Genomic DNA, 24,055 nt, shown 5'->3' on the forward strand with positions numbered 1-24,055 from the left:
TGACATTGAGATACATCCTTTGTTCATGTTTCATCTTCATGTATTTGCTTGCCCGTCTCCGTTGTTGTTGGCCTTCCTGCTGTATGCGTTTCCATGCCACCTTTAGTTGGCAGACCAACACTACTAATGGAAGGGTGCCATGTGGTATTTAGGGCACATTGAGGCACTTGTGGTGTTCTGATTGGTGACTGTCAGACATATTCACTGTTGTGTCCTGTGTTTCGGGTATGTCATACTGGCCAATTGATGTTCCCGTGTACATGATTGTTTTGATGTGTGAGAGTGAATTATTTCAGTACTTGTTCAGTTTGTCGTTGGGTGCTTTGTGACAGTACTGTTATGCGTTGGGCATTCATGTGTCACTGTTGATATTGCTTGGCATGGCATGGTGCGCCAAACAGGTGACATATAGTTTGGAAGCTTTAGGTGACATACTGTAATTTGGATATGTATCTTTGCATGGGGTTGGTGGCATACTGCATCTTCCATGTGTGCCTTTTGTTGTTGTTTTAGTTGTAATGGATGCACACAATATAGCACTTCCAAGGACAGATTCTCAGGGTGGTAAGGTTATGACAGATGATTGTCCCTTTGTCATCATCGATTGTCACCTGGAATGTGCCAGGCCTTTGTGCACTTTGCAGGGGTTGGATTTTAGCTGAAAAATTGTGCCACAAGTGGTTATGGGCAGCCTTGACACATGCCCCTTCCCCTCCCATGCGCAGCAGGCATGCATGTGGTTGGGGATGTGGGGGCACCACCATGTCCATCGGTACACCCCGCGTGTTGCAACATTGTGCAGGACATATGCTGCCACAATGATCCTGCACACTACTGGTGTTGCATATAGTAGCTCTCCACCAGAGTGGTCAAGGGAGCAGAAGCGTGACTTTAGCACTCCGAATGCGTGCTCCACTATGCCCCTAGTTGCAATATGGGCTGCATTGTATCTTACCTGAGGTGGTGTGGTGGGGTTCCGTATTGGCGTCATCATGTAGGTTCTCAGTGTGTAGGCACTGTCCCCTGTGGAGGTGAGATGGCTTGTCAGTGGCGTGGTTTAGTCTGTGTGAGACATGCATGCATTTGCAGGGCCATTTATACTCACCAATGAGCCATGTGCTGCCATGCCTCCCAGCTTCCAGGGCCCGGTGTAGGGGTGACATTTTGTATATGAAACTATTGTGGGTGGGCCCTGGATATTTAGCATATACAAAGGTAATGATTCCCTTGGCATAACATACAACTTGCACGTTGATGGAATGCCAGTGCTTGTGATTCCGATAGATGTGCTCAGTGGCCCTAGGTGGACGTAGGGCCATATGTATGCAATCAATGGCACCAAGCACTCTAGGGAAGTGTGAAACCCAGTAAAAGTCCTGGACCATGGCCTGCCTTTCTGCGGGTGTTCTGGCCATGTATATGTGCTTGCGGACTGAGGGGTGTGTAGTCATGATTGTGTAGGAAGTGTGACTGCAAGGCCTGTGAAATGCCCCTGACAATGGCAGTTGTCCACTGAAATGACCCAGTGGCAAAAAAATGCAGTACATTGAGCACCTTTTCCAAGGGGCTGAGTGCCTGGGAGCACAGGGTGAGTGATGTGAGGTCATCTTCCCACTCCCTGACCAGTTCTACGAGGATAAGAGGTGGGAACCTATACCTGCCATAGACCTGGTCATCAGACATCCCAAAAATACTGGTTCTGGGTAAAAAAATGCGGGCCCTGGCTATCCTCCTCCTTCTGCGGTGTCCCACATTCACTGCTGAGAGAAATGGCACATTCATCGTAGCTGTTTACGGGCGTTTGTGTTTTGCGTGTTTATTTATGCATTGTATTTGTGTGCGGTTACGCCTTCGCCTGCTTTTGCTTGGCGGCCGTGTTTCCGGATTAGCGTGTCTTTTCCCACACGCCGGTGAGCCTTGTTTGATTCCATGAATATGTGTTGTAAGCACGTGTGGGGGCGTTGCAAGTATTTTACTGTGGTACTTCCCACGTAACGCCCACATATACGCTTGTTGTTCCCCATTCCACGTGTTTTGCCCCCTTTTTAGGTGACTCTGCAAGAAGGTGAGCTCCTTGGCTGGGAGTCTCGTGCAAGGCATTCGTAGTGTCACAGTGACGTGTTGGACCAGCGCGGATTCATCGCAAGTTTCCGGTAAGCCACGCGCATTGTGTTCCATGAATCGACAAACGGGCACTTGCGTGCATTTTGTCGTGCAAGTACCCCCTTTTAAGCGCAATGAATTCCATGAATTGGGCAGAATATTCTACCTGTGAGATTAAGCAGGGGTGGGATGATTCATGGAAATCCGAACCTCCAGAATTGTTTCACGTGTTCACCCTGGAAGTAATATGCATATTTCTTCTGAAGGCTGGTCATGCGAGGTTCAACCTCGGCGTCAAGTGAAGGCAGTTCAACTAGCAACATTGGGCTTTCATTTTTTTTTAGCTTTTCAAGTCAGTGGCCCTCATTACAACCCAGGCGGTAAGTGTTTAACGGCGCCGTAAAGAGCTTCGGCGCTGTTAAACACTTACCGCCTGATTACAAGGTCCCTTAGCGGGATGGTGACTTTAACACCTTCTTTTTGAAGGCGTTAAAAACCAACCCGTTAAGGGACCTTGGCGATAATTACGGCAACCGTAATTTACGGTGCCGTAATTATCGCCTTCCCCATTCCCATTATGCCCTATGGGGCAAAAATGGGGAAGGGGCCATTGGTGAATGGGGAATTACCGCCCCACTCACCTTGTAATGGGGCGGTAATTCCGCCATCCACCATGGCGGAATCGTAACCTTAGCGGCATGGACCATGGTGCTAATAGCACCATGGTCCTCCGCCAAGGTTGTAATGAGGGCCAGTAAGTAGGCTTCCATTGGGCTTCTTTTCAAACCGGATTCCTCATTAAGAGCAGGTACTGTGAGAGCCAGGAGCTGCCTTGAAGCCTCAGCCAATAGAAATCGTTTGTATTTTTCCGCACATTGATAGAAACTGAAAGGCAAAATGAGCAGGCACACTTCACCGTTGGTGTTGGAAGTGGTAAGAGTGATTCTACAGAATTCTGCCACTGGGGAATTAAGAAATGGACTTTGGGTACTAAAAGCCTTGGGGTAGTTAGGATGCGTTCTAGACTAGGTTAGAGAACTGTTTAACCAATAATTGGGCCTGGTGAGAGTTTGGGAAATCAGTTTTAATTTGGGGGAGTTTGGTGACACATATTTTGTGGGTGGAGGAAGGGCAGCACACCAAACCAAACCATGAGAAGGTCAAAGCAGTGAGAACCCTACATGCTTATTGTATGTGGGGCAGAGTGCAAAAGGAATGTGACAGAAATATTGTAGACAGAGGAGAATGGTCAAGCAGAGTTAGACTTGAAATTTTGTGGGGGTCAGGAGAATGTGAAAGCAGTCTTAACCACAGGTGAATGTTGTGGGTGTTGGAGTATGGCAAAGCAGTGCTAGACACACAGTAATGTTGTAGATGAGGGACTAATGGGCTTTGTAGCTATGCACATCAAAGCAGTGTTACACCCACATTCATTGTGTAGGCAGAAGTTTACTACAAATCAGTTTTAGCACACATGCATTTTGTAGAGTATGCCAAAGCAATCTAAGGCCGATGTACATTTTGCAGTCATTAGGAGTATACCACAGGAGATTTAGGTCCATGTGAATTTTCTAGCCTGGAGGGGCCATTTAATCAGACTGAGCCATGTGAATTTTGTAGGTGAGGGAATATTCCAAAGCAGTCTTAGGCACATGCGAGTTTAGTCTGTTTGGGAATGAATGTGCCAAAACAAAGTTAGTCATACATGAGATCAGACTTAGGCATGTGGGCCCTCGTTACACTTTTGCCGGTATCCTGGCGGTAATGCAGTCAGGATACCGGCAGAATACAGGTGCCTTTAATGGGATGTAAATCCCCATTCCATGGAGTCCACAGGATTCCATGCCGGTATTGCCAGAAATACTGGTGTCAGTAATACCGTCTGTTTTTTTGCCAGTGGGGTGCCTGACTTACCTCTCACTTTCAGCTGGAGGTAAGTCAGGCCAGCCACTGGCAAACATATCATTTGCCGGTCTGGAATAGTGCAGGTAAACGTTATTACCAGCACTTTATTTCTGGATCGGCAAACTTATAATGAGGACCACAGACATTTTCTGCACGTGGGAATGTGTCCAAGCAATGTTAGATACACTTGAATTTTGTAGGTGTGGGAGTATGTGAAAGCTGTCTTAGGTAAACACATGTGAATTGTGTAGGTGTGGGGGTACATTTAAGCAGTGTTAGGCACATGTGAACTTTGTAGGTAGAGGACAAACCAAAGCAATGGTAGGAGGATGTGCACTTTGTAGATGTGAGAGTATAGTAAAACAATGTAAGGCACACATGAATTTTCTGCCATACCTACATAGACATATATGTATATGTTGTTGGCAAGGGTGTATGTCTTATGCAGATTTGTGTTATATGATATGATATGATAGGATATTTATGACGCGCTTAATACCCACAGGTTGAAAATGTAATCATACTTTTAAGGATTGTTAAGGGCCCTTGAATCTAGTAAGTGGGGAAGACTACTAGAGCAATCTTAGAAACACATACATTTTGTAGGCAGGAAGTATGAGTACACCAAAGCAGTCTTAGGCACACTTGAATTTTCCATTTTACCACCATCAGGTGTTCATGTATTCTGGAAAGACTTGGGTGCAGGCAAAGGGGGGCGGACTATTGTAGGTGATCTTTCTGTTCTTCTTGTTATATTTGTACTCTTGTTCATTTATTTTCAGTTTTGACTTTTGTAGTTTGTTTCTCTGCCATTTTTTATATTTGTCATCTTCTGTTTTGAATTGTGAATGTGAATTTTTTATGTTTCTCCATTGCAATGGTTTCAAGTTTCTTAGAGAGACTTCAGGTCAGGGAGACGTCCACATGCATTGGGAACTTGTGTGGGTGACTTTTCTGCACTGTTTTTTTATGTTTCTCTCCTGTAAGGATATTTGGCGTGTTACAGCACAGAGTACAGCACTACTACACAGGTAGCAAACAGCACAGAGTACAGCACTACTGCACAGGTAGCCATTTTTTTTTATGCAGCACCAAATGCCTATGGTGCATTGCTATATGTGTTACCAGATTAACAAGGAAAGACAGGCTATTCAGTCAAAAACGATTTTAACATATAAGATGCAAATCTATTTTTACAGTTAAAAGCACACGTGCACATTCAAAAATGCACACTATTTTTCACCTGAAATGCCTATGGTGCGAGAGACACATTTAAAAATAATAACTAACATTACTTATAACTAACCTGACTAATGAAACATAATCCACTAATAAAAATGTGTCTCCACTGCAGAATTAGGCCTATTCTGAAAGTGAACTTTTAAATGCACATCCATTTTTTTTTTCTCTGCTGCCCTGTCCACATAATTACAGGAAGCAAAAGAGCTCGAAAGAACAGGAAATCAGTTAGTTACAAAGTATTACTATAAAAATGAGCCATTGTGTAGAGAAGGAGGAGATGGCATGATTGATTCTGATTGGAGCAGCGTCATAGCAAGTATCATGCTAGAGGGAGTGATCAGAGTTTTGCTGGGGGGAGTTTGAGGAGAGAGAAGGGCAGTCAAGATTTGGCAGAGCTGGGAGAAGGACCTTTTTCCTGGTTGGAGCATTCCTATCTGCAAAAGCTGAGAATTCCAGGCAATGACCCCGGTTTGAGAAGGAAAGGCGCTCCTTTTCACTGGGGTTAATCTTCAAGGGAGCCACATTCAGAAAGAGAACAGCTGAGGAAAACTCTGAACAGATAAGGTAATTACATAAGTGTGGGAGCTGAGTGTGTACGAGAATATTCAGTCAGAGTAGGAAAAGAGATTCCGGTGCCTTAATCACAGGTTAATGTTGCAAATTGTGTTCTGTTCTCCGCCATTTTTTTTTCAGTGTATCACAGACAATGCTGTTACTGTGCTGTTTTATTTATTTCTGTAAAGAGTGAGATCGTGTTTAAATGCAACTTTTATAATACAGAAAAATATTTGAAAGCAGACGGGTGGTGTCTTATATTTACCAATACAGTGCTGATGATGAGGGGAGATTTTTAAACAATGCAATTGTCATTTTAAGACAGATGTGTGCATGATCATATTCAGCATGGACAGTTGAGAGTGATTGTTTGTAGCATAGCTCGTTGGAGGTACATGAGCCAACGGGAAGAGGGACTCTCTGAACATAGTTCCCTACCGTATATAAGGTAGTGGAAATTACCACAAAATTACCACATATAGCTCTCTGTCGTAAATAAGTCAGTGAGATCGCCCATGGTGGCACACTAACACTAACACTGAAAATGTGGTATTCCTAAAATGTAGGTCTGAGGTCTCTCTAGTGATTACACGAAAAATCTAAGCAAAGATAAGGGATTCTGGACATTGAGGCCACAAATAAAACAAGGGAATTATGCTTACCAAAATACCACCAACCACGCATACCAACCACGCATACCAACCACGCATACCAAATATGCATGTCTGGGTGCTGAAATAATGCATGTCCACTGTATTATTGTTGCACATGGCCAAATCTGAATACAAGGAGTGATTATTGCTAAGTTATTTTTCGGCGGTAATAAAATACCGTCAGGCCCCAAATCTCCACAAAAAACCCTACATATTTATGGTGCGTTGCAGGCCGGGAAAGTGATCATAGAGTACCTACTGGGCGTGGCAAGCGTGTCTCACACTGCCATTTGCACATTAAAGGGAACCCATTTTATAATAACAGTGTGCCACTAAAAACGAATTTCAGAATGTCACAAAGGGAAACCACATTCTCAGATCTAGTGCAATATTTATAGGCAAAGTTGTTTGCACATGGGAATTGGTCGTCAAATAGCACGTTAGAATGGAGTAACCGCATTCAGGGTGAGGTGCAGAAAGAAAAACTAGACAATATTTATGCAGAAGGCAGCATAATTCAGGTCTGCCTTACAAGATTATTGAATGCAGCCGATAAAAGTGCAGAGAAAGACTGTTTAATACGGCTATGCGGCAAAATATGGTTTATTTTAAACAAGTCCCTGCGAATGCAAGAGAATGATACTCAGCTAATTAACAGGTTAAAGACTGAATTAGAGGGGGCAAGTAAAAATCAGGAAATGTTGAGAGCAGAATTGGATGTATGCCAAAAAGACATGCAATTAAAATGCAGAGACTTTGATACTCAGTTATCCAAAAGCAAGAAACAATTTGAAGATAGTGAGCAAGAATTGGCACACTTAAAAGCCTTAGTGGATCACATTAGGCAGGATAAAGATGAGGTTGTTTCAGAAATGCAGATTTTACAAAAAGAACATTATGAAAAAGAAGGTGATCTCCAGAGTGCAGAACAAGAAATGATTAAAATGATTCAAGAAAGAGACAAGAGAAATAAAGAGTTCAATGAATGCCAAATGCAAATGTGCGACATGCAGGAGGTGATTAATAAAATGAATGGTGAAAACAACTATTTGCAAGATGAAGCCAACAGACTCCTTAAAAAGTGTAAGGACTTAGAACAGCAAATGTGCATTCCCAGGTCCCAGGAGAGGCGGCAGGGTACCACATTCAATGGAGTGGAGGTGAATTCTAGCTCTGCCCAAAGAGCTAGTGCTCCAGTGACTGGGCCGGTGACTGAACTTGGTTGCAGCGCCCTTGGGGGATTTGATACTCCCATTGGGGGCAGCCACCAATCTCATACACCTGAAAACAGGATTGAATCACAAAATAATGCAATTCCATGCATTGCAACAAGTAGCCCCATAAAAATAATGAAATCTATTAAAGCCCTGATCAAACCATTTAAAAAGGGAGGTGAATGCTGCATTGAGGATCACCTAGAAGCGGTGCATGACATTTTTAAAGCACTCCAGATACCTAAGGAACAGTACAGACAATATTTTCATTTAACTTTAGATGCCCCGACGGCCAGCATCATAAGGGGATTAAATGAACAGCAGAATATGACATGGCTGGAGTTTGAAAAAGAAATTAGGCGTCATTTTTCTCCTTTTCAGTCATTGCAGGAGGCAAAGAAAGTCGCGTACACAATTACTGCTGAACCTAATATATCCCCTCGCCAATTTTTACAAGACTTAAAAAGAGCATTTTCTCGCTTTGATGTATCTTTTGACTCAAATTCCAATGAGTTTAAAACTGCATACTTCTATGGGCTACAGAAAGACATCATAACCCAATTGGTCCGTGAATTTGACCGTGACAAGTCCCTTGAATGGATTGTACATCAAAGCACAAAACTATATGAGGTACTCTATTGTCAGGGTAGAGAAAGTGATAAAATGAAAGATACTAGACCTAAATCTAAAGAACCCTCAGCCACAGTAATGGAAATCAGGTCAGCCAAAATGTCCCTTGAGTCTGCTCAAAGCCAAGGTAAAAATAATGTGACACCTGAACAAAGGGGTAATCAACAAAGATCGCCATTTCCTGTACCAATGTTCCAATCACATGATCCTAGTAATAGAGAGAGCTACATCAGCCCTAGGTATTTAGGGTACAGACCCTGGGTAGGATACCGGCCTGATATGGCAGGTATGAACAATAACCAGAGACAAAATCAAGATCAAAGAAATGATGGTCTCTACCAGTCATTGGGGACACAGAGCAGATTTGATCCCAGCACCATGATATATGGTAATCAGGATAGGCCCCGATATGTGGATCGATTTACTGATAATTGAAATCAACATAGGGGCCAGTACCCACAATCTGAGAGACAGGACATGAGGCAAAACGTGAACTACAGTCCACGCCAGTACAATGATTCCCCACCAGGGGACTATAATCAAAGGATGGGTGCAACCCGCTCCCCTCCACAAATGAATCAAGAATTCAGAAACCATCCCAACCGACATCAATCACCTGAGAGGTATCAGAATAGATCCAATCAGGGGGAAAACAACCAATATCGACCTAGGCCACAGAAAGAGGATCCTAGAGAGATGGAAAGGTTCCAGTGCCTTGAGGCCCAAGTGAAAATGTTAGCTGAGCAAATAGGAAAGCTCTATACAGCGCAAAAACAACCTTCCAAAGAGGGGGCTGATGGCCATAGCAATGACCGGGGGGCTTCCGAAAAGTGACTAAGTACTCATGATAACTGCAGTGCCAAAATGACAGATTGCTCTGATATAATTTTGCATAACGACTCTGAGATGCCTAATGGATTAAAAATGAAAGTACCAGTAAATGAAATTGTGACAGAAAGTGCAAATACTCCTAAAAAAGAGGTACGGTTTAACTTAGAGCTAAATAAAACAGTAAAGATTTGCACAAATGAAAAAGAAACGTTAGGAATTCCAAAAGAACAAAGGAACAGATTTAAGAAAAATGACTCATGCATGGGGAATACCAGTAAACAGGGAGTAAGTGGGGATGCTATAGCTCCTTCCCTGGGCAAGCAAAACAATGACCAAACACAGACAGAAAAAGGAAATACTCACAAGGAGGGTACAAGTCAATCACCTGAAGAATTCTTTGAGCCACATATTTTTGAAGAGGCTGAAAGGGCTGGGATCACACTAAATGATCACAAATGCACAGAATTAAAAAATGACAAATTGCTGAATGATGTTGTTACACATGTTCAGTTGGAGGATTGTAATGTGGTCTCTGATGTTACCCAGATGGATGGGCGAACAGTGGCCACACTCCAAAAAACCTCTGATCATGGAGAAATGAATAAAAAATCTCGCGCAGAAATGGGTAAAAAGGAGGGAAAAATGTTTTTCCATTTACCAATGTGCTTAGCCAAAAGTGAAAAAGACCTGAGAAAGGTGAGCCCTGAAATCAGTAAGAATTCACATTTCTTATGTGTATTAAAGGAAGTTGAGGACAGATATTATGCACCCATCACTGTAGAAGAAAAATGCCACACCTTTGCTATGATTGACACTGGCGCACAGGCCACAATTATGTCCAAGGAGCTGGTAAAGAGTATCAATGAAGGGAGGCCTCCACAGAGTCAGATCACAGCGAAGGAAAATCAAGGCCCAGTGCATAACTTTAATGGGGAGGAGGTGCCCATCATAGGTGTAACTGAGGTTGACATAAAAATAGGAAAGCACAGAATGAAACAAGAGGTATTGATCACATCTATTAGTGAAATTCCATTTCTGATGGGGACAGATTGCCTGAAAAGATTGTCTCCTCTCATAGATGGGGTGAATGGAGTGCTGTGGTCCTTAACCAAAAAACCATTGAGGTCTAAGAAACTAAAATCACAAAACAGCAATATAAATAAATGTCACACCGTTGCCAAAACAAATGATGCTGTGGAGGTATATCTCCAGAATAGCTGCATACCTAGTGTCACTGTCATATTAATGTGTCAAGATAAAATGCAGAGCGACAATGAAAAACTACGTGTACAAATATACTTGGACCCAAGGAAAAATTGGCAGACTGCCATAGATGAGCACACATTATGTTTTTATCTAAAAGAGAAAACGTGCAAACAGAATATTGCTCCTAAAACAGATTCAGAAAAACACATTACCACTCTGGCAGAAATACACATGGTAGATGAGCAACCATGGGTTCATGTTGGTATAAATGACTATTTTAAAACAATAAAAGCCACTTTAGCGCTTGAACATGAAAGGAGTTTCATTAATGAGAAATTGTTGCAAAAAATAATGGAAAGGGAAGAAATCCCGAGATTTAGGATTAAAAACCAATATGTTTCTGGCTTGGACAGTCCAGACTTTGAAAACCGAATTGCAGGCAGATGCATGCTTAAAATTAGCATTGGGCAGAAAACAATTTACCATAATGTATGGATAGTGAGTGGAGCACAAAATGAATTTTACATGGGCAATGACATCATGCACAGAATGTGTATGGTGTTAGATTTCCTTAATCAAAAAATATGGTCACGCCTAGGTGGTCCGGCACCTGAATTTGAAGACAAAAGAAGGGCTTATCATTGTGCACAACTGGTTCCTTATGCAATCGAATTACAAATGAGGAAAAATACTATTATTCCTGCATTTACAAAACAGTTTGCAATAACACTGAAATGTAAAAATGGACAGCAGATGAAAGGCTCTGATGCATTTGTATGCCTGAATGAATCCATAAAACAGCAAGGCCTGGATTATGAATACATTCCATTGGTAGACATTGGTGAGGGATCTGTAAAAATCATGGTAAATAATAAAGGTTGTCAGGATATTCATTTAGAGGAAAACTCCCCATTAGGAATGGCCATACAAAAATCACATTATACGGCAGATTTAAATAACATGGTGATTGGGAATATTCCTGAAAAATATGTAGATGCCAAGGGCGGGTTGCCAGAACACCTGGACTCTCAGCCCAAAGGAATATTTAAAATTCATTCTGTGTATCCTTATGATTCAAATGAGAAAGTGTGCTGCCATCAAGAGGATTGCATAATATTTAATTTAAATGAAAATGAAACAGAAAATCAGCCCATTGAAGTGGAAGCTGATATGCCAAAATATTTAAAAGTGGCAGCTTTACAAAAAGACACAGCCACACAGTTAGAAGAAAGCGCCGAGATTCCCTTACCAGAAGATTTTCCAGAATTTTCCAAAATGGTAGAAGAGCAGATCTCCTTAGCGGATGCATGTGAAAGCAATGAAGAGAGGGACAATCTGAGGGAGATATTTATGGAGTTTAAGGATGTATTTGCAAAAGATGCTTATGATTGTGGTTTAACTGATTTACATGTGGCCACACTACCAGAAGGGTGTAGCAGAAACCCAGTGTTTGTACGCCAGTATAGACTACCGCTGGCTTGTTTAGAATTATTGGCAGAGATTATTAAAAATTTGGAATCACGGGGAATCATCAGGCCCATTCATAGCACATCCAATACACCTATTTTAGGTGTGTTAAAGCCAAATGGTCAATGGCGGCTGTGTGCAGACTTGAGAGAGTTAAATAAAAGAGTACCAATATCTAGATGGCCACTGCCATTCATTGATCAGGGCCTAGCTCAGGTACATGGTTCAAATGTATTTACCACATTAGATCTCACCTCTGGATATTGGGGCGTGCCATTGGCAGAGGAGATACAACATTTATTTTCCTTTACATTTGACAGGACTCAATATGCCTGGCTTAGAGCTCCGTTCGGGTACATCAATAGTGGGAGTGAATTTGGCATATTTTTGAGAAAGGCCATGCCAGATGCAGCGGAAAGAGGAACAATAGTTTATGTGGAAGATGTCCTGATAAAAAATGAAAGCCTGAAAAGCCATTTTGATGAAATAAGACATGTACTTGGCCAATTGCAGAAAGCAGGCGCCAAAGTATCTTTGCAAAAAGCACAATGGTGCAAGAAAAAAGTGAACTTTCTAGGACATGAAGTGACTGAACATGGGCTAAATCCACAAAAGAAGAAAATAGAGGCCATACAAAGATTAAAAGATCCTAAAAATGTGAAAGGAGTAAAAAGTTTATTAGGGATGACAGGCTATAACAGAAAGTTAATTGAAAATTATGCAGAAATCACTCAACCATTGACTAAACTGCTTAAACTGAATACTCCCTGGAAATGGGAAAAAGGGCAGTCTGATGCAGTGGCTAAATTAAAGGAATGTCTTGTAAAGGCACCATGTTTAGCATACCCCATAAAGGACAGGGATTTCTTTATAGAAATAGGTTTTTCTGAACATTATATGTCAGCAGTGTTATCACAAAAACACGATTTGAATCACAAAACCATTGCATATGCAAGTAAGGTTTTTTCCCAAGTTGAAATGAAATTTTATGAATGTGAAAAGGCCCTATTAACCACTGTGTGGGCGCTACAACATTTCCGCCCCATTGTTCAGGGAGAAAAGGTAATTATTGAAACAAATCATCAACCTTTGCAATTTTTAGAGAGTAAAAGAATTAGATCAGGTAATCTAGCGCTATCCAGAATCACTTCATGGACGCTGGCATTACAAGGTTTTCCCGTAGAAGTGAGATATGGACAAAATAAAAAGAACCCAATTGCTCAAGGGTTAGCTGACTTACATGACTGTGCAGCTGAACAAATACCAAATGAAATGGAAGTAGAAACTAATTTACAGGAATTTTAACAATCACCACACAAAGCTTTTGATGAAAAAACATGCAAGGATTTGCCAACTGTATATGTGGATGGTTGTGCTTTTCACATTGAAAATGACAGTAATAAACAGTTAGTGGCAGGAATAGGAAATGTCTGGTTGAAATGTGAAGGTGTCCCCAGTATAGGGATGAGGATTGGAGATAGGAGCAGTCAGGTGGCGGAATTGGCAGCCATTTATAAAGCAATTGCTACTGCAGTTGATAAAAAGTTCAGTGAAATTGTCCTGGTGACTGATTCTGACTATGCACGGAATAGCTTTGTGGAGTATTTGCCTGGTTGGAAAGCAAGAGGCATGGTTACATATAACAAAAAGCCACTTAAGCATGGAAAAATGATACAAGCCATAGACAAATTGGTGTCAGAGAATAAGTTAACAATATACTGGAGAAAAATTCGTGGGCATTTAAAAACACCAGGAGAGGATAAGGAGGGAAATGATAAGGCAGACCACTTGGCTAAGATTGGGGCTGTGATGGGAGAATTGCTACCTATTGATTATTTAATGGGTGAAATACAAATTGATGCAGTCACACGTTCTAAAGCACCAAAGGAGGTAGATCAACCGGTGGTGCAGTGGAGTCATGACACGCCAGACCAAGATTTGATTGAGGCACAAAAGAATGATCAAATTTTGGGAATCTATTATAATCATTTGATAGACCCCGAACAAAATCCTTTAACAGAAAATGATTGTATGGGAAAAGAAGAGTTGAGGGTGCTATTAAAGAACAAAACACAAATTACATTACAGGATGGACTCATGATTAGAGAGTCCATAACAGGACAAATACAGTGGGTAGTACCCCTTTCATTCAGAGGACTAATGCTACACCATGCACATGATGCCATAACCGCAGGCCATAGAGGTTCACAAAAAACATTAGAAATACTAAAAGATTATGCTTACTGGCCACATATGTCCCAAGATGTGGAATTATATACTAGAGGATGGCCCTCATTACGACCCTGGCGGAAAGTGACTGACCGGACCGCCACAGCGTAAATAGCGTTTCCGCCATTGCACGAAGGAGCAAAGTGCGGCCCATTCCGACCCATCGGGCACGAGCACCACGGCATGGCGGAAGTGCAAAGTCCGCGATGGCGGAAATGACCCCAAAACGGCCCACACCGCCGCCGTACGGCGCCCTAGGTGCAATACCGCCACCCATCACAGCGGACACCGCAGTGTGCGCCTACCGGAAAGTACGGTGACCGGAAATATACGGAAACGGAAGTTAAAACATGGGCCCGGAACGGGAAACATCCCGCCGTACACCTATAAAACCACTAAAACCACACAACCACTAAAAACACTACCCTGAGACACACCCCAACCCGTCATCCACCCTAGCGAAACCAAGAAAAATGGGAAAAGTAGCAAAGAAAGCGTGTGACCGCAAGCGGCAGGTCCACTTCTCCCGTGAGGAACTCACCGTGCTAACAGAGACCCTCCAGGAGAATGCTGCCGTCGTCTTCTGCACGCAAATGACCAGGACGGCACTTGCAAACAAGAAGGCCATATGGGCTCTGGTGGCACAGCGGGTAAGTGCGGTGGGGACCGCACCCCGCACCCCACAGCAATGCCGTAAGCGATGGGACGACCTGCGGATACGCGTCCGCAGCATACTCTCTGCCAACCGCAACATTGCCACAGCCACCGGGGGAGGTCCTGAATCACCCATCAAGTTGACCCCCTGGGAAGAAATCTGTGCCTCCACCATCGGAATGGAGAGCATAGAGGGAGTCGGAGGGATGGAGAAAGGAGTGCAGACATCCGAAGATTCAGGTAGGTGGGCCAAATAAAACAATGCCAAATCCACAAAGTCCATCCATGTGAAGTACCATGCGTCCACATAGTGCAACAGAAACACATGTCCAGGAGAACGTCCACACACATCGTCCTGATAGCGCACGTTAAAACCCACAATAAATACATAAATAATTAAAAACCCCTAAAACACGCACTACACGTGCAGCAGGCACACCCTAACTGCAGGCTGCCAAACAACTGCACCCTCACTCCACACACAAATGAAAGCACCTCCAAGGCCCCGACCCAAATCACCCTCAGGTACCACCCCAATGCATGTGATACAATGCCATTCCAATTCCCACAGACCCATCAATAACCCTCGCCCTCCTTTACTCCACCACAGGGTCCGATCCAAACGACGAGCTTCAGGACACCCCTACCAGCACACCTGCAAAGAGGGCCAAGACCAACGGCCAAAGACCCTCCACCTCAGCTGCACGCATCAAGACACGGCAGCAGCACAAATCAGGTGGCAGCACAGAGGAGGGAACATCAACAGGCACCCCAGCAGCCAGCATGCCCACAACACCACCACCACAGGTCCCCCCAACGGATGCCACAGAAGGCACTGCCTCTGGTGGCAGCAGCACCATAGGTGACACCCCATTGATGGCAGCATGCTCCGACACAGAAGACGGGGATGTCGAAGTCAGATCCATCCATGACCTGTCCCAATCCCCCTGTCTGTCCCATCCCGTACAACATGAGGATACCACGCAGGGGCACCCACAAGACGACGACTGGCCATCCCCCACAAGCCCTGTGGCAAGGCAACATGAGGACAACAGCCCCTCTGTGACACCACCGCAAATGGCCATGGCCCAGCAGAGGCAACAGTCCCTCGACCAGTTAATCGTGTAACAGCAGCAACTGGCCACGCTCCTCAAGGACCATGCCGATGAATGTGGGGGCACTAAGGCAGACATAGAAACATCAACTGAGACACTTAGGGCAGAAATGGAGAGAGGTACAGAGACACTAAGGGCACAAATGGAGAGTAGCACCGAGAGCCTGGGAGTCCAAATGGAGAGATGCACCGAGAGCCTGAGGGGGGAACTGCATGCGACGTCCAAGGACGTATGTGCCGAACTTGCCGCAGTGCGCCGTGTGCTCACTGAGCTCTCGCAAACCCTTAGGGACATGCATGGACGTGAGCAGGCAGAGACATCATCCGTTGCAAGTTCCGTCCAGGGCAGCCCCCAACGTAGATCTGGGAGGAACCTGCGCTCCACAGGCAGGGGTGCCCCTGATACCCGCAGAGGGGGCTTGCAATAGCGACTGCCCACTGACAATGAGCATCTTTGGACACTGGTGTTCGGGGGGGAGGTAGGAGGGTGGAGGGGGTGTGTTGGGCTCACTTGGGTGGCGGGTCGATATGGTGTACAACATGATATCACATATGCCATAAACAGTGCACGATCAACCAATGAGATGTGTGGACATTGATCTTTGTGTACTAGGCCATCATAGGCGTACAGTCCATATTGTGCATGTCCCAGACACACACAGTGCCACGAGTCCCGTGTCCATGTATCAGCCACCAGGCGTGAGTGCTAGAAGCATACATCAATGAGATGTTGACGAATGTCACGGCCCTCCGGTGCCTCGCAGACTCCTTGAGGTGCTGCCACATCCCCACCCTCATCATGACCATCATCAGGTGCTTGCAGTTCTGCGTCAGGGGGCATGGGCACATTTCTACGTACGCACATGTTGTGGAGCATGACACATGCCATCACCATCTTTGCAACCTTCTCATGGCGGTACAGGAGTGCCCCGCCAGACCTGCTGAGGCAGCGGAAACGACCCTTCAGTAGGCCGAATGCCTGTTCAATGACCACACGGGTACGTGAGTGGGCATGGTTGTAGTCCTCCTCATGCTGGTCCCGTGGGTTCCGGACTGGTGTGAGGAGCCATCTCTTCAGTGGATATCCAGCATCACCTGTATGTGGACGAGAAACGTATGATGTGGAATGCCATTGCTACGTACGCCCCCCCCCTTCCTGCCAGGTCATTGCCGAATCACATACCCCACATTATCATGCATGTAATGAGACTCACCGAGTAGCCAGGATCTGTTCCCTTCGTGTCGCTCCATGTAGCGTGGTATTGTAGAGTTCCTCAAGACCATAGAATCATGGGTTGATCCAGGGAATCTGGCACAACAATGTGTAATGATCCTGTTGGAGTCACACACCATTTGTACATTCAGAGAATGAAATTGTTTTCGGTTGCGGTACTGGGCCTCCATGGCATGTGGGACGACCAATTCCACATGGGTGCAGTCGATGGCACCAATGCAACCCGGTATGCCGGCAAGTGCATGGAATCCCACTTTTGTGTTGGTAATTTCCTGCTCTGAGCGTGGTAGGGAGATGTAGTCGTCTGCGTGCTGCAGGAGGGCATCGAGCACTTGCAATAGTGTCCGTGAGAACAGTGGCTGAGAAATGCCATGCAACTGTCCGACTGTGTGCTGGTAGGTGCCTGTGGCCAGGAAGTGGAGTACAGACACCACCTTCAGTAGGGGTGGGATGGCGGTTGGGCTATCTATCATGCTGACAAGGTCAGCCTGTGTCATGTCCACAATGGCGGCTATGGTGTCCCGGTCCAGACGGTAGAGGGTGTGGATCTGCTCATCAGTGAGGTTGAACGGATGTGCTCGGAGGCGTGGGATTGCGGGCTGCCTGCGTGGTGGTAGTGGCTGTGCTGGCGGCCCTTGCTGGCCCTGCCTTGGCCTCCTCCTCCTCCTGCGTCTCCTCCGTGCGGCCGGTTGTAGTTGGTGTTCGTCTTCTTCTTGGAGTTGGAGTACTTGCAGTGCTATCATGTCCCCCAGGGCCAACATCGCGAGTCCTGCCGGTAGCATTTCGGTGTGGTTGTGGGAGGAGACTGGCTGTGCAATTTATGTGTTTTCAGGCTGAATGGCCTCCACCTGTGGTGATTCATTCCACCTGTGCAAACTGCTCTCCCCTTTGGCCGAGCACGTCCCGCGCACAACGCTGCAATTCGTGGAATGGCATCTTGCTATTGCAATCATGTATTTGTACCCGATGGCCGTGTAACATTGGTTGATATGTTCATTCTGCTGTGGTCCCATTGTTTCACATACTATCTGTGCAGTCGCGAACAGAGTTGTGAAGGGTCAGTGGAACGTAGTACTCGAGTAACGGTGGGCCCTCATGCATCACTGTACCGAGTTGCAACGACGGGCGGGGCGTCCCATTCGTGGGTGAAGGCAGTTGCCATTTTCACACACAGCCGCACTCGATGGATTAATTAGTGATTTCAAACGGCCACAGATGCCTCTTCGACGTGATGTTGCAAATGAGGAATTCGAAGGGCGGCGCTTTCGGTTTTCAGCTAGCGGCGAGGAAATGCCCACAGGTCTGACTGCAAATATAACGTACTATTGTTCAATGTCCTTGAGACAGGGGCCATGGCGAGAATGCAATGATTGATATGAATGGTTTGGGATGCGCAATAGCGACGTGGGCGATGAGGCCGGACGTTCCCAAATACATGTTACTTCACTACACTGGAATTACGGGCTGGGGCACTGTGGATTTTGCAGGCTGCATAACGCACAGACTCAATGGATATTTCTAATGTTATGTGAGTAAGTATTCAGGCGTTTTAATCCCGGGATGAGGGAATGATGAATGGATGCATGGGCAGGTGATTTGATACAGAGTTTGCCATGTACAGGGCTTCTTGGGATCTATCCGCCTCCCCTACGCTATGTGATGCAGGGCTGCCATAGTGGGGCCATCGTCTATCTGGCCTTGTTGAGCCCTCCCTGTCTCGACGCGCCTTCAGACACTTGTGTCCATGCACGTTACCAATCCCATCTGATGGATTCTGTTTTGACAGACGCATGCACAGGTGCACTCGTTTGTGATGGTGTTTACACCTCGATATAGATAGTTATGAGTCGCAAGTGGTTTTTGGGTGGTGATGGACCTTTGGAGTGGGCTAGCATGCATATGGCTGTGGATTTAGTGTGATCATTGCAGTGAGTTGTTGGAATGTAGTACTGATGGCCATTCCGTTCTTTTTCTTTTCTTTTGGTTGACAGGTATCTCCTCCCCTTTTGCCACTGCCATCTGTATGCCACTCCTGCAGATGGGTTTTACTCCCGACACCTGCTGCTTTGTGTTAATCAGTGGAGCAGCATTACGATCTTATGGGACGATCGCCAATGGGCCACATGCCCTTACGCAGTACTGGTGGCTCGGAGCAACATTTCGGCCTTTCAGCTGGACTAGTGCCTCCCCATTGGGACGGCCCTGCGGTTCTGTGCGCTTCCATGTTGCCTTTTCGTACGTGAATGTGGCTCTGTGTACCATGAGGGAACAGGGCGTCACACAAGTAGTGGCTGGTCATTTCTTGCGGATGCAGCCCACAATGGTGAAATGTGTTTTGGAGTTCATGGCCTGATGGCTGTATGGGCTTGGTGATTTTGATGTGCATTAAATTTCTATTCTGATTTGGCCCGTGTAGCGTTCTTCTTTGCAAGTGATGTGGCATATGCCTATTTGGGGGGCGATGTATTGTGAGGAGATCTGCACTGGGTTCCAGCTTCGGAGTTTAGTTGCGTGGTACTGTACTGGGCGCGTTTGCCTACGAAGCCCGTGAGGTCAGGGATGGGGGCTGCCAATATGACAGTTTGAATGTTGTCATGCTCAGGGGCGGGGGATTGGGTTTTGTGTAACAGATGCCGGTCAGCCAGGTGGAATGGTGGAATGATGTGATTTTCGGAATATTGCTGGTCACAGGTGCCTGTGTTTGCGTGCGTTTCTTGGTGGGGGACTGTGGTCATGTCCATTGGGATGGCTTCTGTATTCGTGCCATCTGTGCCCTGCAGCTCCCATTGGCCCCTGTTGTGTTTCTTTTGTTCGTTGGCATGCATGGGTGACTTGTACATTTCACTGGTTGCATTGTGACTTCATTGCACCTATGGGGAGTTGTACTTTGTGGGCAGGGAGCGGTGTACAGGCACTCAGTGGGGCCGTTTACGGTTGATTCGCGATGCCGTACTTCTCACCATGGCGGAATGGTGCATTCCGCCATGCTTGATGGCGTTAGGTACATGTCCGCTAGGGTCGGAATTGGCGTACCCTTGCGCCATGGTGGTGTTTACGGTTTGGCATGGCGCGCGCGCGCGTGCTTGGTGCAGTTAGCGTTGGCGTTCACTACGGTGTCGCTAATGGCATCGTACTTTGCGGTGACGGGTCATAGTCGCACCGAGCGCTATTCGATGGCGGTATTGCATTTCCGCCATCGTTTTCCGAATTCCGCCAGGGTCGTAATGAGGGCCGATGTCTAGTATGCGCCCAATTTAAACCTGCTTCACCAATGCATAGAGCACCATTGATGAAAAGAGGCCTAACGCTCCCATGGTCAGATTTGCAAATAGACTATGTAGGTCCTTTAAAAAGGTCGAGCAGGGGACACCGTTATATTTTGAGTGTGGTATGTTTGATGTCGAAGTGGATTGAATGCATTCCTGCACCGGATTGTAGTGCGCAAACAGCAGCCACATTGCTGGTGAACCATGTGTTCTCAAGGTTTGGGTTGCCACAAAGAATTGAGTCAGACAGAGGAAGTCATTTCACAAGTACTCTAATGAGTAAGGTATGGCAAATACTAGGTGTGAAAAGGAAACTACATATCGCATATCGGGCGGCGTCTTCAGGTACAGTTGAAAGAAGCAATAGGTCTGTTGTGGATATTTTAAAGAAATTTGTGGCAGAAGCAGGTTCCAGCTGGGATTTACGTTTACCGTTGGTTTTGATGGCAATCAGGTCGACTCCTGCCAAAGCAACAGGTGTTAGCCCCCACGAGGTCTTGACAGGTAGGAAAATGGTGTTACCACAACACCTACTATACAGAACACATGAGCAAACCCTTGTGAGTGCATCCACAGTTCATGAATATATTGATGAACTGAGGAGGCATTTGCAACATGCATTTGCTTTTGTGCAGACAAATCTGGGAAGAGCTGCTGACAGTGAAAAATCTTATTATGATAAAAAGACATCAGTAAAGGAATACAGTGTAGGGGATCAGGTGTACAAGTTTCATTTTGGAAAAAGTAAACAGAAAAATTCTAAATTTCTAGCAGCCTGGCAGGGGCCATTTCGAATTATAGATAAGGTCTCTCCTGTGGTTTATAAAATTTTGAAAAATGAAGGTGATACGGCGATAGAGCAGTTTGTCCATGTAAATCAAATCAAACCATTCCATCCCAGACATGAGATCAGGCAGCTTGAGCATGTAGAAACAGATAAAGTCCCTTGAACACAAAAAGAGAAAATAAATGGGTACAATCAGGAGGCAGTGACAAAGGAGTTAAAAAGTTGATTGTTATGATGGCACATAAACACTGTAGTATATGTAAAATATAAAATATAATAAATAAATAAATAAATGCACATATAACGGAAGCTCATGGTTGGTGTGCAGAGAGAAAATGTATTAAATATTGAATGCTGTTTATGTGTGCTTGTTTTCTTTTAACTTGTGTTTAATTTCAGAAAAAAAAAACGAAATATTTTTACCAAGCATGTTTTATTTTTGGCAAAAGGGTGAAGTTAGTATTGTGCTATGTACTTTATTTGTTTATTTTCTATTTGATTTAGAAAATTAACATTATTTGGTCGGAGGTTCCGGGATCAGAGGCCACGGGAGACGATGGAGTCCTGGAGTCCCCTGGATGAAGACCAAAAGATGCCTGCCTCCAGGTGGAGGTGAAGACAAGATAACCAGAATGCTAAAAAAAGATGACTCCTATGGATCTAAGATTGCCAAGATGAAAGTGTACTCGAATGAACCAAATAACATCGCTGGTCGGGACATATCAGAGGCAGACAAGAGTCCTGACATATGGAGTTCCACGTATTTATTATTTTAATTATTTATTTTAATTTGTTATATTAATTATTTGTTTTGGTTAGTTTTTTTATTTCATTGTTTTTAATTGACTTGTAAAATCTAAACTTAGAGTAATGCCACTTCCACTGAGAAGGCAAATGTAGAACATTTTGTAAACTAATGAACTCAGATGAATACTGTATTGATTGCAACTTTTTCATTGATGCACATGAATATTCATTTTGTTGGATTGCTATATTGTGAAAAGAAGAAAAAGAACAAATTGTTTTTAGGAATTGGCTTGGATCGTAGCCAAATTCTAAAAACAAAAGGAGGGTATGTAAGGATATTTGGCGTGTTACAGCACAGAGTACAGCACTACTGCACAGGTAGCAACCAGCACAGAGTACAGCACTACTGCACAGGTAGCAATTTTTTTTTTGATGCAGCACCAAATGCCTATGGTGCATTGCTATATGTGTTACCAGATTAACAAGGAAAGACAGGCTATTCAGTCAAAAACGATTTTAACATATAAGATGCAAATCTATTTTTACAGTTAAAAGCACCCGTGCACATTCAAAAATGCACACTATTTTTCACCTGAAATGCCTATGGTGCGAGAGACACATTTGAAAATTAATAACTAACATTACTTATAACTAACCTGACTAATGAAACTGAGGTTAACATAATCCACTAATAAAAATGTGTCTCCACTGCAGAAATAGGCCTATTCTGAAAGTGAACTTTTAAACGCACATCCATTTTTTTTTTTCTTTTCGTTTTCTCTGCTGCCCTGTCCACATAACTACAGGAAGCAAAAGGGCCCGAAAGAACAGGAAATCAGTTGGTTACAAAGTATTACTATAAAAATGAGCCATTGTGTAGAGAAGGAGGAGATGGCATGATTGATTCTGATTGGAGCAGCGTCATAGCAAGTATCATGCTAGAGGGAGTGATCAGAGTTTTGCAGGGGGGAGTTTGAGGCAGAGAAAGACGGTCAAGATTTGGCAAAGCTGGGAGAAGGACCTTTTTCCTGGCTGGAGCATTCCTATCTGCAAAAGCTGAGAATTCCAGGCAATGACCCCGGTTTGAGAAGGAAAGGCGCTCCTTTTCACTGGGGTTAATCTTCAAGGGAGCCACATTCAGAAAGAGAACAGCTGAAGAAAACTTGGCTTAACAGATAAGGTAATTACATAAGTGTGGGAGCTGAGTGTGTACGAGAATATTCAGTCAGAGTAGGAAAGGAGATTCCGGTGCCTTAATCACATGTTAATGTTGCAAATTGTGTTCTGTTCTCTGCCATTTTTTTTTTCTCAGTGTATCACAGACAATGCTGTTACTGTGCTATTTTATTTATTTCTGTAAAGAGTGAGATCGTGTTTAAATGCAACTTTTATAATACAGAAAAATATTTGAAAGCAGACAGGTGGTGTATTTATATTTACCAATACAGTGCTGATGATGAGGGGAGATTTTTAAACAATGCAATTGTCATTTTAAGACAGATGTGTGCATGATCATATTCAGTATGGACAGTTGAGAGTGATTGTTTGTAGCATAGCTTGTTGGAGGTACATGAGCCAACGAGAAGAGGGACTCTCTGAACATAGTTCCCTACCGTATATAAGGTAGTGGAAATTACCACAAAATTACCACATATAGCTCTCTGTCGTAAATAAGTCAGTGAGATCGCCCATGGTGGCACACTAACACTAACACTGAAAATGTGGTATTCCTAAAATGTAGGTCTGAGGTCTCTCTAGTGATTACACGAAAAATCTAAGCAAAGATAAGGGATTCTGGACATTGGGGCCACAAATAAAACAAGGGAATTATGCTCACCAAAATACCACCAACCACGCATACCAACCACGCATACCAACCACGCATACCAAATATGCATGTCTGGGTGCTGAAATAATGCATGTCCACTGTATTATTGTTGCACATAGCCAAATCTGAATACAAGGAGTGATTATTGCTAAGTTATTTTTCGGCGGTAATAAAATACCGTCAGGCCCCAAATCTCCACAAAATACCCTACACTCCCTGTCCTTTTTTCATTTTTGACTTTTGTAGGTATTTACTTTTAAATGTTTACTATTGCAAGCAGTATACACTTCCTGGAGAGACTTGGGTGCATGAAGGGGTCTACTTTTGAAAGTGATGATTGGTGGTGACTTTTTTTAATGCTTATTTATGCTTCTTTTCTTGCTCTATTTC

This window comes from Ambystoma mexicanum, chromosome 10, assembly GCF_040938575.1.
Source record: "Ambystoma mexicanum isolate Mex_15411 chromosome 10, UKY_AmexF1_1, whole genome shotgun sequence".
NCBI classification, from domain to species: Eukaryota; Metazoa; Chordata; class Amphibia; order Caudata; family Ambystomatidae; genus Ambystoma; species Ambystoma mexicanum.